The sequence below is a fragment of the Carettochelys insculpta genome, chromosome 17 (genome assembly GCF_033958435.1).
Source record: "Carettochelys insculpta isolate YL-2023 chromosome 17, ASM3395843v1, whole genome shotgun sequence".
Taxonomy (NCBI): domain Eukaryota; kingdom Metazoa; phylum Chordata; order Testudines; family Carettochelyidae; genus Carettochelys; species Carettochelys insculpta.
In genome coordinates this window covers 26398334-26416114 of record NC_134153.1, presented here as the reverse complement: position 1 = coordinate 26416114, position 17781 = coordinate 26398334, and the positions used below count along the sequence as shown (strand labels likewise).

The window sequence follows — 17781 nt, the reverse complement described above, 5'->3', positions numbered from 1 at the left end:
CCTTTTGTGTAGATGCAAGTATGTGCTTTTCACAATGCATCCACTTTATCAAAACAAAATGAAATTGGTAACACTTTAAAATAACAGACCGCTGAATGCTGATTCATTGGTTACTCTCTGCAATAACCTTCATCTGGAACACTTAGCATTATGCAGATACTGTGATAACACATTTTGACAATTTGCAATATTCCTTTGTACATGTCATACCTATTTAGCTCACAGTAACTCAGTTGAGAAAAGAGACTTGATCCTGGGAAAACTGACAAACCTCAATGGGCCAGATCTTTCCCCGCTATAAGATTTTAAAAAACCCAGGAATTTGTGTGCTTTCACCGCGGTATTGTCATTGTAGTCTGCCCTAAATTAGTCCTTCCTTCCACTCCTCCCTACCCTCAGTGGAGTATGTCTCAGCCACACCAGAGGGTGCTACCCCTCAATGATTACATGAACAGTTCAATTAATTGCATCCCCTTTCTTCTCTCTTCACACCACCTAGACTTCTTGTTCTGATGGTAAGTTCCCCCCCAAAAAAAAAAAAACGGAAATTAGTTGTGCCCTGGTAGGACAGAAATGGGATATGGAGTTTGGCAAGCTCCGGTTAAATAATAAGATACCTTGCTATCAAATCCTCAGCTATGTAAACGAATGGGGACAGGGGGGGAGCTGATCGTGGCTGTAGGCCACTAGTCACATGTGTCCGTGGATATAAGCAGTGGCATTCTGCCTGGAACTTGAGAACTGACTGGAAGCAATGGCTCCACCATCCTTTGAAAGATCAGCATAGAGAGGGGGGCTTTTTCCCCAGCCCTGAGGGGAATCCAGTGCCAGCATTAGCCTCCTCTCAACATAGTGCTCTGCCCTCCACCCAGCAACCAGGCAGAGGCAGAAGTTCCCTATGAACTAGAGGAACTGGGACAGGTTGGCTCCAGCCTGGGAAAGAGGGTCCCAGGCCCATGCCAGACCCTCTGTGTCCTTCAGCCATCTGTCTCCAGTTCAAGCCCAAGCCCGGGCACTGAAGCCAGCTGCTTCAGCCCTTCCAGAGCTTGCTTTCACCCCACCCCTAGAGAATTTATGCAGGGACACAGCCCCAACACTGTCTCCAGGATAGAGGAGTTAGTCGTCTCTGATTGCCCCCATTCTGCTACCCCAGCTGCACCAGTAGCTGCTGGCCCCTGGCAAAAAAGGCAAAGGGGAAAGAGCCTTGTGGTCTTTCAGGGCACCCACACAAAGCCAGCCCAGCCTGTTCCTTGTGGAATTATCCTAGCAGCCAAGGGCTCTTTCCCTAATGCCCTAGGCTGACTGGTCTCCAGGACTGTGCTAGACGAACTATCAGCTCCATCTATTGTCTTTAGCAGATTCTGGATCAGGCTTCAAGGGCCAGATTTTTTCAAGCACTTACCCTTAAAAATATCACCTCAAGTGCATAGCAGGCAGATGTCTTCTTGCTGCCTCCCCAGCAGGCAAAATCCATCAGGACGCTTGGCAGCCACCTGGGCCTGGATCCTATAAGGTATTTCAGCACCTAACTCCCATTGAGTGTAGTGGGAGTTAGGTCCATAAATCCTTATAAGGATCTTAGCCTTCCTGCCAGGATCAGAGGCACAAAGCAGCCACTGGGCAACCGTAAGTTACGCCCCTTGAGAAAAACAACCCAGGCCACGCTGATTGCAGTCACAGCTATCTACGTCTCTGCTCTGCCCTAGAAACTACAGACGTTTTGCACCTGTGTGGCAGGGATGGGCGATCAGGAAGAGTGGGTGGGCCACAAGAGTGGCCTTCCTTCACCTCAGTGGGTCACATCAGCCCCCTCCCCCACCCACCAGAGCCACCCACTTACTTGCTCCTGCTCCCCTCTCCTGGCACTTTCAGGGGAGCCACAGATAACCTGCTCTGCACTCTATCCCTGCTCCTCACCCTCCCTTCCTGTCACACTGTATATCAGCTGTTCCCAGCATTCCAGCTCTGGGAGGGAGAGGTAGGAACAGGGATAGAGTGTGAATCAGGTTTATTTGTGGCTCCTCTGAAAGTACTGTGAGAGGGAGACAGAAGCGGGTAAGTGCAAGGCTGTGGCGCCCCCGTGTGTGAGAGGCACATGCAGCAGTGGGGTAGCTGGGGGTCCCCGGGCCACAGGTTGCCCACCTCTGCTCTACAGCTAGTGGAAGTGTAGACGTAGGATGAAACTGACTCAGTTTAGAATATGTGGTACCATGGCTACTCTTCAGATCTTTACCTAATTAATGTAAGCATGCAACAAATAGTGCAGTGGCATTAATTACTTGTCAAGAGCGCATGCTACATTTTAATAAAAATATATATTATTTTACTAAACCGTAACACAGGTCACACCTCCTTGGTCCAGCATTGCTGGGACCTGACTGGTCCTGAGCAAGAGAATTTCCTGAACCAAGGGAGGTCCCTTGCATGGGCCCCCAAGCCTGCAGCCAACACCCTGCCTTGTCCGCCCCATTGGGCTGCTCGTCCATGCTACTTCAGGGGCTGGCTGGACTCTGGGCTGTCAGCCCACGCTGCTGCAGTCAGCTCCAGTCTGTGCTGCTGTGGGGGGATCTGACGCCAGTGTGGCCCCATGGGACTGCCAGTGGGCTCTGGCCCTGGCCTGGTCCTACAAGGTAGCTGGCAGGATCTCCTGATTGGACTCTCTGGTCTAGGAGCATCATTTTTAGGAGGTACAACCTGTAATATCTTATACATATTATGGAACAGCAGATACCTTGCAAAAATGGCAATAATTTGCAGCTGTAATTTCACAAGAAAGTGTGTATTACTGTAATGATAAACTTTAGAGTAATAAAAATGTAATAATATAGCCATATAAACATTGTGAATACCATGGTGATGTTAATAGCTATGCACTGCTAATTGGGACCAACTACCATCTGGTCTTTGACATAAATTTAATATACTGAGCCTGCAAACACTCCTGCATGTGAGTAACTGCCTGATGCCAGGAAGTCACACTGAGCCCAGTGGGATTATTCCTTCAGTGGGGTTGCTGGTGCTCACAGGAGAACTTTACACGTGGGTTGGACTGCTGGTAGAATCACATCTAATGCTGAGTCTCCAGTTGCACAAGGTGGGTGTAAACCATGTCTGCTCATTCATCAGGAGGCAGGAATGAAATATAAAAATTTGCTACAGATCTTAACCTGCCCAAAATGCTCATATGTGTTTTGCTTGTGATCTCCCCTGCCACCCCTAAAGCATGTTTCTGGTCTATGAGCATCCTTGCTGCTCTGGCGCAGAGGTGCATTACCACTAATATTCTAGAATGACAACAAGCCAGATCAGTTTGGTTTCCTGATGGTTAAATCCATAGGAGACCCATAGTGTTTAATGAATCCCCTACGGAGAACTCCACATTAGCCACAGTTTAATGTTCCATAATGGCAGTGAGTAATTTATCCATGAGCAACAGCAGCTCCTAGTTCTCTATGCATTAAGAGTTATTTATGAGGTAATTTTAACAGTTTCACACTGGCTGGTCATTATGTTATTGGGTGTTTACTGATGGTAGTAGTAGCCGAGGAAAAATACTTTCCTTGTCACTGGCTTAGTAGTAAACAATGATACAATTGTACTTTGTGTGTCAGTGCAGCAGTTTAGAAAGAAGGCAGAGGCAACAGCAGAGTGAAACAGATCAAGAATCCTCTGGCCACACAGCAAAGAACATAATTCTTTGGACACTGACAGCAGTTATGCAGTGTATAGGTCCACCAATGTTATAGGGGTTTTTGCCTGTATTAGATGGAAGTCTGGCCCTTGATGTCTGAGCTCAAGACTTTGCTGGGGAGTCACCCTACCTTGGTTTGAAAGTCATGCAGGGTAAATGCTGCAATAAACAAACATTTCCTTCCATGTTTTCCAATGAATTTGCATTTTCTGCCTTTGGCCCTCTGTTGTATTTGCTTCTTGAAGTGTTAGCGAACAGGTAAGCAGGCAAGTAAAAAAACAGCATGTTTATTCTGGTGCTGCGGAATACTGTGGGAAGTAAAAGCGTGAATTCCTAATTGTGAGCGTTCCCACTGGAAGCAGAAGTCAATGCCTCCACTGGAGCATAACTTCCTACTTCAGAAAGTGTACCTCTGCTAGGTCTGATTGAATTGGAACGTATGGAGCTTCTAACCTCTCCAGCTACCCATGCCAGGGTGGCTATGCCTCCATTTTTAGAGCACTCATTCAATCTGGAAATTATACCTTCCAGCTCAAATAGATTGCAGTCACAGGTGGCCACAGCAGCTCAAGTAGATACACCTGAGCTAGCTTTGATCTAGGAAAGATGCAGCAGTGCAGGCTGGATAAGCCGGCCCAGGACTCTGGGTGATTCCCTGCTAAGTTAGCTTGCGCTGACACCTGTGCTGCTGCAACTTTGCAACTCCAGTATCCAAGCCAGACTGGTGCTGGTATATCTACTCATGACACACAGCAGCAAGGCAGACATACTCCAAGCGTTATCCCTGTCCAGTCACTAACCTGATACATAACATCCAGTCGCACCATACAGCCCTCACTTGAGAGCAGATTGCATCTAGCCCTCACACAAGTGAACAGCACAGGGTACGGTAAGGAATCTTCACTCCTCCATTTGTACTGCCTGTGCAAGGGCCAGGCAGAACTGCAACCCTGTGACCAATGGCACGTAGAAGTGTCTGTGCACTGCACACAGGAGCAGGACAGAATCCTTACTTCACCTCCCCCTTCCCTCCAGAGTGCTGACCCAGCAGAGCTAGCCAGTTATCAAAGGGCATGCTGGCCCTTCCAGGTGGGCTACAGCTCCAGCTCCAGCTCGGATCTGTTCTCAGGGGGATTCTGAGGAACAGAAGAATGTTGGGAAAGGGCACAAATCTCTCTATATAATCTTAGTTCCCTGCTACAGAACAAATTGAAGAGAAGGCAATTTGTGGATCTTTCCAACAGCTACCCAGCTCCCTAATCAGGAGTAAGAAAGGCTCCACAGAGAGCTGAGTGGTGGGAAGAAGCCTAGAAGCCTAGAAAATAAATCTGCATTGTGAAGCCTTGAGCAAGGAGCTGAAGAGAGGCTCGGAGAACTGGACTAGCACTCGTGTTCTTTGCCAGATTCCAGGTTGGAGGAAGCTGCCTTGCACTCCTCCAGACCCAGGAGAGGTCCCAAGAGATGCAATCTGTGGTTCAGATCACTAGGACTCTGTTCTGCTTGTTCCTCTTTACACAGTCACTCACCTGGAGGAGGTAGAGGTTTTTTATTGAGCTGGAGGTTGCCCAAGAGGAGATCTGTGGCCATGGCCAAGCCTGACCTCAGAAAGCCAAGCGACTGCTAGAGGGAGCATGCCACCTAAACAGGGTAGCAGCATGGCACAGGTGCTCTGCCCCTGTGGATTCCAGAGGCACATGTCATAGGTACATTACTTTCAACAAGGAGTATGGTGTATAAGGCACACATCAGTTCACATCAGTTACAGCTGTGAGTGCTTAGTGCTTTAGCAGATCAGTCCCCAGGGTCTCACAACGGCCAGAAAAATAAGCAGTGAGTGGCCAGTGCCTCAACTCTGATTTTCTGTCCCACTCCCCCGCCTCCTCATCCTACTACCAGTCTTTCCACCCTCACTCAGAAACTAGATCCAGTCTCCCCATCTTGCCTTTCTCCTCACCCCTCTTCACTCCAGTCAGCATCTTCCTTCGTGATTCCTGGGACCAGCATGGGGCTCACTGAGAGCACAGGAAATTTGTCAGTTCCTGAGCCCAGGGGTGTGCACAATCTGGGAAGGGCAATTACTGGGAGGGCTTGTAACTTTGGCAAACATGGGAGGATTTTCACAGGGGAAGTAAAAAGCACATCCCTGACACCAGGATAACTTCATGACCAAGTTCCCAGGTCATGTTCCAAATGCACTACAGCATATCAGAAGAATTTTTAACAGTTAAAAATGTATTTTCACCAAATCATGTTCTTGAAAATGGTTAAATGATTGTTGTTGAAGTCTTAGACAAAAATAACTCTCAGGCTGAGCTAGGCACACTCCCATGGAAAATTTTAGCCTAACCAGTTAAAGTTTGGCAGGGTTTTAAGCAACTGAAAACAGTCTTACAGTAAACTCATATTTGGCAACCCTGGGACCAGGAGGTTGCTGGATATTCAGAATCACAGAGAGGCAAACCTAGAAATGCATAACACTGAAGAAAAGCAAGATTAGATATTCAGAAACAAAAATGTATGCAGAGTACTTTAGTTGCCAACAGTTGTATTGTACACTGTAAACGTATGCTGTATTTGCTGTATTTATTTGTATTTACTTTCACTATACTGTACTTACGGTAAATGTAACTAAAATTTACTTGATCTTTAACTTAAACAACACCATATACAGTATTTATTTTAACTTTCACTATACATGTCTGGTGCTTATATGAAACTTAACTAAAATTTACTTTAATCTTTAACTTAAACTTAACTTTATTTCACTACTTTATTTTTAACTTAAACTTAACTACAGTGCCAGTTATTTGAGAATTCTGGATAACAGAACATCAGTTAAAACAGAGTTTACTGTCAGGCAACCTTCATTATACATATTGCTATCTGTTCTGCCTATATAGTCAGTGTAAACCTGACTTATGCCCCACTGAAATCAATTGAAACACTAACTTAAAAGGGCTTTGGATCAGTTCATAAGTGCTATCAAGTGTATTGTAAGCGTAGGGAGAAATTTTATACTTCAGGATAAACACTAAATAACACAACTGTATCTATATGAAACTTGATGGCTTTGAAATTCATGGGACTGACCTATATATCCTTAGAGGAGCCCTGGAAAGTCAAAGAAAACTGTAGCTAAAACTAACAATGTCACTTTCTTTGACTATGAAGCCATAACCTGGGGAGGAATGGCTCAATGGTTCAAGCATTGGCCTGCTACACTCAAGGTTGTGAGTGCAATCCGTGAAGGGGCCATTTAGAGATCTGGAGCAAATAGATTAAAAAATTAAAAAAGGAGTGGTGTTTGGCTCTGCCGAGAGGGCAGAGAACTGGACTCAAGGACCTCCCAAGGTCCCTTCCAGTTCTATGAGATGTGCATCTCCCTATTTTTTTAAACCTAGTCGAGAATTCTATATACACGCTCTATGAAAAGATCATTACGCCTATCCAGACTGACAAAGGTTTTGAAAAATCTGAACTCCCAAATCATTTCAACAATAGCACACCTGAATAAGGACCATCAGGGCTAGATTCTGGCATTGTAAGAGAATTGAAATTAATAGACCAGAGAAAGGTAAGTGATGTTGGGAAGACTGCAGGAGGAATTTTTCCCATTTACTTTGCTTGTCCAATCACAATCATCTTCTGATTGCACTGAATCAGTGATAAGTATGAACATATTAATTCTATCAGTCTATTCAGCTGCCTATTGAGTCAATGCTATATAAAAACACTAGCATGCTTTACTTGAATGGTCAGACACTGCAGTTTGTAATAGTGTTAATGCAGCATGTTTGAATAGCAAGGTCCCCCCAAGGCGTATGACAAAGCAGTTTTCTTGGGGGTCAAAACATAGCCTAGAAGCTATGCTTTTCTAGTTCTGGACCTGATCCTGATCTCATTTCAGCATAAATCAGGAACACATCCACAGGAGCCTGTAGAGCTGCACTGATATAAAATTGGTCTCTGAGAGATCAGAGTTGGGGCATGCATGCAGCCATTGTGTGTTTAAAAAAAAAAAAGCAATCAAAAAACACCTTTAGAGCTTGCTTCTTCTTTTACTACACTGGAAAAGAAGCACTTGATTCTGCTTTTTCAACACACATAAATGACTCTATAAAGTGCAAGGTATGCCATTTGGAAACTCCCTATAAAATGCTTTTGCCAAGGTTGTTGGTTTTTCCTTCGTTTCAGCTCTAATATGTTTCTTATTCTAACCATTTCCATATGTCCCCTGCAGAACTAACAATACTCTTTTTAATTGACACCCCTCTAGCCTTTCTATACAAATTCAAGATGACCACCAAGCACACCAGTGAGCAAGTAGGCCAAATCTTGACATCATGATAATAAGGAGAGAGAGATGATGAATGGCACACACACTCAAGACTATGCCTGTCAGCAGGATACCCGGAACAAACACAATTGGAAAGCATTGTCTAGTCAAATTCAACACTCACAAATAACTCAAGAACTGGATGTTGCGAGGCACTGACAGCCTCCTGAAGTTATTCTGAGGTTATTGTCTTTGTTTTATTGTGACAGCCCAAATAATACCAATTTGTTATTTCTAGTTTTAAATATTCAAGTGGACCAAAATACAGAGGCTAATTCTCCGAAGAGTCTTTCATAGGTACCCTTTAATTACAATGAATTCTGGGTCATCAAACCTTGCATGTATGCCTGTAGCTTATGAAGGGTTAATAAATTATCAGTAGATGTTGGGTAAAATTCACAAAGTTGCCGGAGAGACTTCCAAGCTTAAGTCTCATTTTCAAAAGTGCCTTAGACACTTAACTCCTAAAGTGCCTAACCTGCTAAAATGCTTTTGAAAATCTTACTTATCTTCAGACACTTAAATGCCTTAACAAATCTTGCCTTAAGTCACTTGGATAAAGTTTCCACGACACCAGCCATAAGGATGAGACACATATGAGCAGTATGTGTTATAAGTATAGCAGTAGACAATATTATAAGTTATTTTAAAACATAGCTCTAAGCAGGCTTTTACTTTTGCTTGACGTAAGACCAATTGCCTAACCATCTTTGAAGCAGTTACTTATGTTAATTCTAAGTAGTATTTAATGTATGAACAAAAACCTCACTGATATTTTTCTAGTCTCTGTTCTAGCCATGAACACTGTAACAGGTGTAAAATAATTCCATCTGAATATACAAAGCCTCCCTAAACCATTCAGCATAATCACGGGCAATAAATCTCACTGCTTCCTCCAACGCAAACTTCCAGCCATACAATTCGGAGCTGCATAATGAAAGACTGCAATTTTTAGATTGCGCTCAGGGGAACTCTAAAGGAAACCAGAGTTTTCCATCACCAGGTCACCAGTGTAGGTTCAGTGTGAGCTGCTAGTGATTTAAAGTCAGTGATCTATCATTGAATGGTCTTCTATTCTTTTCACATGGGGTTCTCCAGATAGTTCTTTGTGCACAGGCAGCCACATAATTGTGCCACACCTGCATTTGGCATCTCTCTGGGCAGACTGTGAGCAGTAGTAATTGAATAGGATATTGGTATCAGTAGATTGCTCACTCCTAGATGAGTTTCAATAGAGTTGGCAGGCTCCCCGCTGGTGAAAGTGCATATTGGGAAGATTAAACTTACACTCCGTATGCTCTGCCTCAACCATGGTTAGATAGAGCTTTTGTTTCCAAAGCTGTCAATGCGTTAGTATGACATTAAAAAAAATACACCATCTCTGATTTTGCTTTGACCTTCATAACAGGAGGCAGACCACCACAAGCAGCTACTGACTATGTAGGCTTCCTTTAAGCTGGTGATTCTTGACCTCTGGAACAGATCCAGATTATGCACAACCTCTCTCCAACTGATATATACAAGGTCAGAAACCACTGGGAGGAAGCACGGAACAGTACTAGGATGTATTTATTTGACCTTACCGCTCTCTAACTGCAGTGTAATGACAGCCAGTGGAAACGCTGCTTGTCTGGGAATCTCAGCAGTATGAAATAGTCAGCAAGATGCTCTGTAATGCACACTAAAAAGAAACAAAAAGTAGAAGTAAAAATCAGACCAGAGGGTATTTATTTGCTACTCTACACATGGTGCAGAAAGACTAGATGGTCTGGAGAAGAGGAATGGTATACAAAACTTTGAATTAACCCAGCTCAGTAATTACAGTTATTGTTAATCATATTTTGCATAGTACAATAAAGGTACACAGCTCTACACAGCTTACATCATTGCTCGCATTCCTACCCAGATGAGCATACAGCTAATGGCACAGACTATACACACAGGACTAAACAAAGTCTACTGAGTGCAAGTGGGTAATGTGTGAGGCTGTTTATTAACAGAGGGCTAGTTCTTAGGTGTGCGTTATTTACAACACCAATACATGGTAGCGTCTCCTAGTCAAACACCTGTAAAAGACATACATTTTTAAAAAGTAATTGAAAGTTTATAACACACAGACATAAAAGACCTTTCTCAGTACTGCAATAAAGAGCTGCAATAATTGCACGTGCAGAGCCAGAATTCATTTGTGTTTGCTGTTTTGGATGCAAGTGTGTACTGAGTGTGTTGAAAGCCAGGCCTTGTCCTTACTCAACCTTCAGAATCTAAAATCCCCAAAAGGATTCCTCTCTCTAGTTCTTACCCTACCATTCCAGTCCCACTGTTACCCACTACTTTTATGTCCCCCACTGTCCAGCCTTCTCCTTCATTTCCTTAATTAGTACAATTGGTTTTGTTTTGATTACTTTAACACACAGCAAGTCATTCAGTGACTCTCTCCCCATGTAAGCACTTCACTCTCCTGTCAGAGGTTCATCCCATTGCTCATGGCTGCTCCTCATTCTGGAACGCAGTAAAGTTCCTGCCTGAATTTTTTTTTTTTGTGTTGTCCACTGACAGTTCTCGTACCAGAGAGAAGTGAATATTTATGTGTATAGCACGTGATTATCCCTCCCATCTCCCTGCCCATATTCCTTCTGCCATCTCAGTCACCAGACTCCTCACAGCATCCTGTCTTGTCTCCTAATTCATTCCCACAACACCTCCGACTCACTGCCTGCACCTCCATATTCCCCTGTTCCTCTTCTGGGGCTCCCCATAGGACAACACCATCTCTGAGTATCAGAGAGGTAGCCGAGTTAGTCTGTGTCTTCAAAAACAACAGGAAGTCCTGTGGCACCTAACAGATATTTTGGAGCATAAGCTTTCATGGACAAAGACCCGCTTCGTCAAATGTATGAGTGGGTGGTGGTTACAGAGGAGGATTGAAAGAGGGAGTCTCAGTAAAGGGGAGGGCCAGAGCTGACAAGGTCTATTCAGTCAGGGTGGCTGTGGCCCATTATCGGCAGTTAATGCGGAGTTGTGAAGACGGAAAGAACTGGGCTTGTTTAGTTTAGAAAAGAGAAGATTTAGAGGGGACATCATAGCAATTTTCAAGTACCACCAAGAGGGTTACAAGGAGAAGGAAGGAAAATTTGTTCTCCTTGGCCTCTGCGGATGGAACAAGGAGCAATGGGCTTAAACTGAAGCAATGGAGGTTTAGGTTGGACATTAGGGACAACTTGCTAACTGTCAGGATGGTTAAACACTGGAATAAGTTAGCGAGGGAGGCTGTGGAATCTCCATCAATGGAGATATTTAAGAGCAGGTTAGATAGACATCTCTTAGGGATAGTCTAGATGGTGTTTGGTTCTGCCAGAAGGGCAGGGGACTGGACTTAATGGCTCTTGAGGTCCCTTCCAATTCTAGTGTTCTATGATTCCGTGATTCTATGATCCCTAACAGAAAAGGTTTTTATATCTCATTTATGATAAAATCTGTGCCTCTGTCACTAGGTGATTACCTAGGATACCACAACCACCACGAAAGTCATGGTGGAGGTAGGAAGCGAGAGAAAATAGCAATTTTTATAGAAGGTGCATCTATATTTTTAAAAAGTCTTCTTCATGTATTTACATCAGTGCCATTACCCTATGACTCCTCTATGCCCAAAGCACTTACAAGAAGGCAGGCCCAGTCTGTGCCTACATTCTACCAGCTTTATATCTATTTATATTTATTTCCCAAGGTGTTGCTTCACCTTAGACACTGACCTAATGCCCACTTCAGAGTGATCTTCTAGCGCTATCTCCCAACATTTCTTCAGCAGCACCTCTCCCCCATTGTCAAGGGCTGGGATTGATTTAAATAGGCCACCAAACTCCTCTCACTCCAGGCAGCTCTGGAACAGGTAGTGGTTAACTGGAGCCAGCTGTAACCTGCTAGTTCCTGTTTGCAGGGACAGTCCATCACTTACAGCTGCTGGGGGTTTTTTTCCCTCTCATCCATATGACAGTTCATTTCGGCTGTATCTACACTTGCTGTGTCTACACTACTCTTTCGAATGAGGCATACAAATGAGGGACATCAAAATGCAAATTAGATACAGATTTACATATCTGGTGCCTCATTTGCATATTCCTCTTTTGAAAGAAGAAAAGCAGCATAGACGTGGCTCTTTCAAAAGTAAACCCCATCTTCGAAAGAACCCCTGTTCACATTCTTTCTGGGCAGAAGGATTCTTTTGAAGATGAGGCTTACTTTCGAAAGAGCCGCGTCTACACTGCTTTTCTTCTTTCGAAAGAATATGCAACCGATGCCCTAGATATGTAAATCTGCACCTCATTCGCGTTTTCAGTTTCCCTCATTTGCATGCCTCTTTCAAAAGAGGAATAGGAATGCAGGTGTAGACACAGCCTTTGTCCCAGCCTCTTTTTTCCACAGGCCAGTCTTTAATTATACAAATGATGGCAGGATCTGCAGGAAGCCCTCTGGAGGGGGAAATCAATCACACCCAGGCTGTCGCCACACTTGGCCAAAATTTCAAAAGGGCCATGCTAAAGGCCAAATCGGAGAATACTAATGAGGCACTGAAATGAATATTCAGCAACTCTTTAGCACGCTGCCGGCCACGGCACGTCAAAAGTTCTGCGGCTCGTCTACATGGGGGTCCTTTTTGAAAGGACCCAGCAGACTTTGAAATCCCCTTATTCCATATCCTTCTTACTCTGACGGTCCAGCTGAACTCTGGCATCTGCAGTTCTTCCCTTCAGGAGTCTATGACCAGTGGCGTACAGTGATCTCCTGGGCTTCTTAAAACAATATGAACAAATCGTTGTGGGAAAACAGTTTAACGATGGCAGTCCACAGCCATGGCCTATCTTCCCTAAAGCCCTACCATTCCACCATGGCAACCTCGGCAGCCCTACTCTACAACCTGTACTGGAACATGATGCTGGACTCTCATAGGCCCTGGGTGACAGACTTGTTCTCTCCTACAGATGGCCATCCAACCTCACGAGCAACCACACGCCACACCACAGAAATACTATTTCTGGAACCTTTCCTTGCAACAAACCCCACTGCCAACTGCCCACATATTTACACTAGAGACCCCATCACTGGACTTGGCCATGTCAGTTGTACGATCAGGGGTTCATATTCCTGCACCTCCACTAATGTGATATATGCCATCATGTGCCAGCAATGCCCCTCACCCATGTATATTGGACAAACTGGACAATCACTTCACCAAAGAATGAATGGACACAAATCAGACATTAGGAATCTGAACGCACATAAAACAGTAAGTGAGCATTTCAATTTGGCAAGGCACAGGGACTGACAGTGAAAAACCCATTACAATCAACATACCACACCGACTAGAGCGGAAATCTATGCCACACGCTCTCTAGGAAACTGAGGAACCACTTCATCAAAATCCTTTACAATAAACAAAAAATGAATAAAAATGAACTCTCTGAAGTTGAAATTCTCATCAATAATCAGGCATCCACGCAAGATCCCACAGAATGAGACTTTACATATACTAGACAAGAAATCTATAAAACACACTTCCACTTGCTACGAAAAAGAAAGGACAATAAATTGTCTAAATTACTTCAGACCTCAGGATACTACAACGACAACAACCACAACTCAACGAACAATATTGTTAATCTTTCCAGCTACAAACTCAGCCCTGCAGAAGAGTCTCTCTTACACCGGGGTTTTTCTTTCTGCCCCACTTTCTCCATGAACTTAATACAATTCTGTGGTGACCTTGAAGCCTTCTTTCACCATCTCCATCTAAGGGAATTCTCCCAACACACCTCTGAACATCAATCTGACTCTCTCGATGCCGCCCCCCTCCCCAACACCAAAAGAAGAACTCTATGTGGATTTCCCCTGATGGTCGTAGTGAAAGTCAGGATTTCTAATTACAGAAGGCCCTAGGTGACAGGCCTGTTCTCTCTTACTGACAACCCCCAACCTTATGAGGATTCTCACCAGCAACCACAGACTGTACCACAATAATACCAATCCTGGAGCTTTTCCTTGCAACAAGCCCTGTTGCCAGCTTTGACCACATATATTTCTGGAAATACCATCACTGGACCTAACCAAGTTATTCACAGAATCACAGGCACATTCTCATATTCCTCTACTAACCTCATATATGCCATCATGTGCCAACAACGCCCACATACTTTGAATATAGGACAAATGGTAAACGCTTCAACAAAGAACGAATGGACGCAAAACAATCAAAAAGCTCTTAACTCACGAGCCTGGCAGCCAGCACTTTGATGGAGTGGGCCATTCTGTTAATAACCTGAAAGTCTGTGTTTTACTGAAAAGGAACTTCAAGAATCGCCTGCAAAGAGAGAGTGTCGAGCTCTCTTTTATATTGAAATTAGACACATTAACATATGGTTTGAACTGGGATGCCAATTACCTCGGTCATTATATGGACTCTTTCACATGCTTTGTTTTATCTGACTCTTGACTCCCCCACCCCACCCCCACCGCACCTCTTCTCTTCTGATTTACCCAACTTGATTACAATTTTTCTGATTTGTCAACCTTGATAACTATTTTTGGTTCTCTGTGCCTTAAACATTGAGTCTGTTCTGGTATCACTATGGACTGAAGAAGCGGGTCTGTCCCATGGAAGCTCACCACCTAATAAATTATTTTGCTAGTCTTTAAAGTGCTACTGGACTGCTTTTTTGTTTCAACACTTAACAGTGTATCTTTAAAACAATGAGATTTTAACACCAGATTACAAAGGGAGGCATCTGAATTGGAATTTATTTTCCAGTTTGATACCTATCACCTTGGACTCAACAAAGATACTAATTACCTTACACACTACAAGGATGATCTCTCCACCTTTTGATATTTGCAGTGACCGCAGGCATCCCACTTAACTTAATAGACGCTTGCAGAGGCTTTTTTTCTCCTCACACTGCTCCCCATTCCTTCCACCCTATATAGCTGATTTGTTATTTTTTTTCACTTTTTATTATCTTATTTAAATATTCTTTCTCTCACTTATCAGCATTCTCCAGAGTTGAAGAAGTGGGTCTATCCCACGAAAGCGCATCACCTAATAAATAATATTGTTAGTCTTCAAGGTGCTACAGGACTGCTTTCTTTGTTTTGTGAAGATAGAGATTAACGTGGCTACCTCTTAGAGGCTAATTTCTTGAGACATCTTGGGAGGGTTTTACGTCTCAGTTTGACTCACCACCCTCCCCCCAGTCCCCCGCCACTGAAAAAAAGACTGGTATTTGAGAGTGTGTCCCTTTTAAGCCTATGTGAATTCTTCTGTGTTTGCCGGCCCATTCTAGACCTGATCAAAACCAGTTTTGGAAGATGGCTAGAGAAAGAGATTAAAATCATCAAGGCACAGCTGGCTTTGTCTCAAAAGAATTCGCGAGTGTTTGCTGAGATGTTTTTTCTTTGAGCCATTCTTTTCCTTAGATAAACCAATATAGTCACGCAGAAAACATCCCAGTAACTAGTATCCATCTATTATTACAGAATAGCTCCACAGCCATCACAGATGGGTTAGAAGTGCTGGCTCTACCAACAGAATGTCCTCTATATAGCTGGGAAATGGACGTTGAATGGGATTGAAGACATTACACCAGACACTACCTTCATCCCAGCAAAAGAAATCACAAAGAGAACTCAAATGCTATTGTTTGCATTCCAAACAAGCAGAGAGCACTTGTATGATGAGATCTACATTTGCACTCTTATACAGGACTTGAACAGTGACTTCAGTGTTGTTAAAGAAGAATTACTTTCCAAACAAGCACAACGTGCAACAGTCTGAAGTGCTGATCTATGTAGCAGCATATCAGGTCACAGTTAAGGCTTTGCGTTGCAGGACCAATCTGAAGAAGTTAGACAATGTACTGCTTTGCTGAATCTCTTAGCAAGGACAGGACAAACCACGTGGAACATCAGAATGTGTTCCTGACAGTATTGTAAACCATGGAAAGGAATATGCTAGGCTTTCCCTTTTATTTCTTACTCTTCTTCTTTTCATTTTTGGGGGCTAGACATCATGCTGCCACTACATGTAGTTTTTGTGTGCTAAAATAGCAGCAATAGCGCTTACAATTAAAATACTAGCTTAGCTGGAGTAAGTCAGATTCTGATCTGTTACACAGGCTTAAATAAATTGAAGACAATAGAGTTACTTTGAAAATACAGCAGAATAAGTGAGAGCAGCTGTAGCAGTTGCAGAACTGTCGGAGAGGAGATAACCACCCCAGCAATATTTCCTAAGACTTTTAATAAGCAACTGAAGAGCAAACTACATTATAAATCTGGAATAAACAAATGTTCCAGAGTAATTTTTATTTTTACCTTGTGTGCATTAAAATACATAGCCAGGCTTTATGAGATGGCTTGTCTTTCCCCACCCCCCCACCTCCAGACATTCCTAATGTGTAATATGGTTAATTTGAATTGGAAAACAGAACAACTTTGGGATCATTCTAGACATAATCTTGGGGCTCTTCCAATGTATTCAATTTATTTTGGTCTTTGCATATGGGACTGAATAAATACTGGACCTTTATGAGGCATTTTTGTAATGTGTGGACTAGCCAATGCCCTCAGCCACACCAATGTTAAGTCTGGAGTAACTGCATTTAAGTCAATAGAAGTACTTTAGACTTACACCAGGGTCAGCACAGATTCTGATTCCATCCCTAGCTTTTGCGTTCTGAATGTAGATGAGAGAGAGAGAGAGAGAGAGAAAGCTGAAGCCCAATATGCCTATTATTAGCATCACATTTATATTCATGAATGGAGCCTCTAGGAAAATAGTTCCTTGCCTATTTAATTTGGACAATAATTGTTTATTTCAGGTTTTCAAACATTCCTAAAAACCACACAAGGTCAGTAAATTGTGAGGCACTTTTTGCAAGAGCAGGAATATTATATTCTGAAGTCCAGGCTAAATTCTAATTTGTCTAGCTGTGTTCTGCTGCCTAAATCGCCTCTCCCTCCAATTCAAATGCATGCTACACTTCCTGTCCTAAACTGCCATGCTGTGTTCCCTTGTGTGCCTTTAGACAGCTGTAACATTTTAGCCCACATGTGCTTTTATGTCAGCTATAGGTGACATGATTTTTTTATGTTTATGTACATATAAGTCCTCCCAGGAGCAAAGTGCAGGGCAATGGACCTGACCTCGAGGCCCTTTCCAGTTCTATTATTCTACCATGCACATGCATGTGTGTGAGAGAGAAAGAGAGAGAGACAGAGATGTGCACATATACATCTACCCCAGTGTTGCTCAACCTTTTTTTTTTCTAATAAAGCACCCCTTTTTCAAAAAAAAAATTATAATTAGTCCCAGGACCTACCATTTTCAGACATTTAGGGCTTGTCTACACTAGCTCTCTACTTCAAAGGGAGCGTGGTAAGATGGTAAGTAGGGTGTTGGGAGTTTATTAATGAAGTGCTGAGGAGTAAAGGGACTTTGAAGTACCCCGGGCACTTTGAAGTACTGGCGGGTGAGCCACGGTTAGACACAAGCTGGCGCTTTGAAGTTTAAGACTTCCAAGTTGCTGGGGGTGAGGGGTGGGGTTGCTTAATGAAGCGCTGCATATGCACCACAGCACTTCATTAATAAACTCCCAACACCCTACTTACCATGCTCCCTTTGAAGAGGGAGCTAGTGCAGACAAGCCCATATAGGCTACGTCTACACGTGCACGCTACATCGAAATAGGCTATTTCGATGAAT

General features: G+C 43.4%; 1 long non-coding RNA gene across 5 annotated transcripts in view; it reads right to left on the bottom strand.

The window, feature by feature from the left end:
• The window catches only part of LOC142022157 (uncharacterized), a 465994-nt gene that overhangs the window by 168158 nt on the left and 280055 nt on the right, over window positions 1-17781 (bottom strand). For all 5 annotated transcript variants that reach the window (XR_012647864.1, XR_012647868.1, XR_012647867.1 and 2 more), the window contains exon 3: window positions 9611-9708. This is a non-coding gene — a long non-coding RNA (uncharacterized LOC142022157). The remainder of the gene's footprint in view (window positions 1-9610; window positions 9709-17781) is intronic.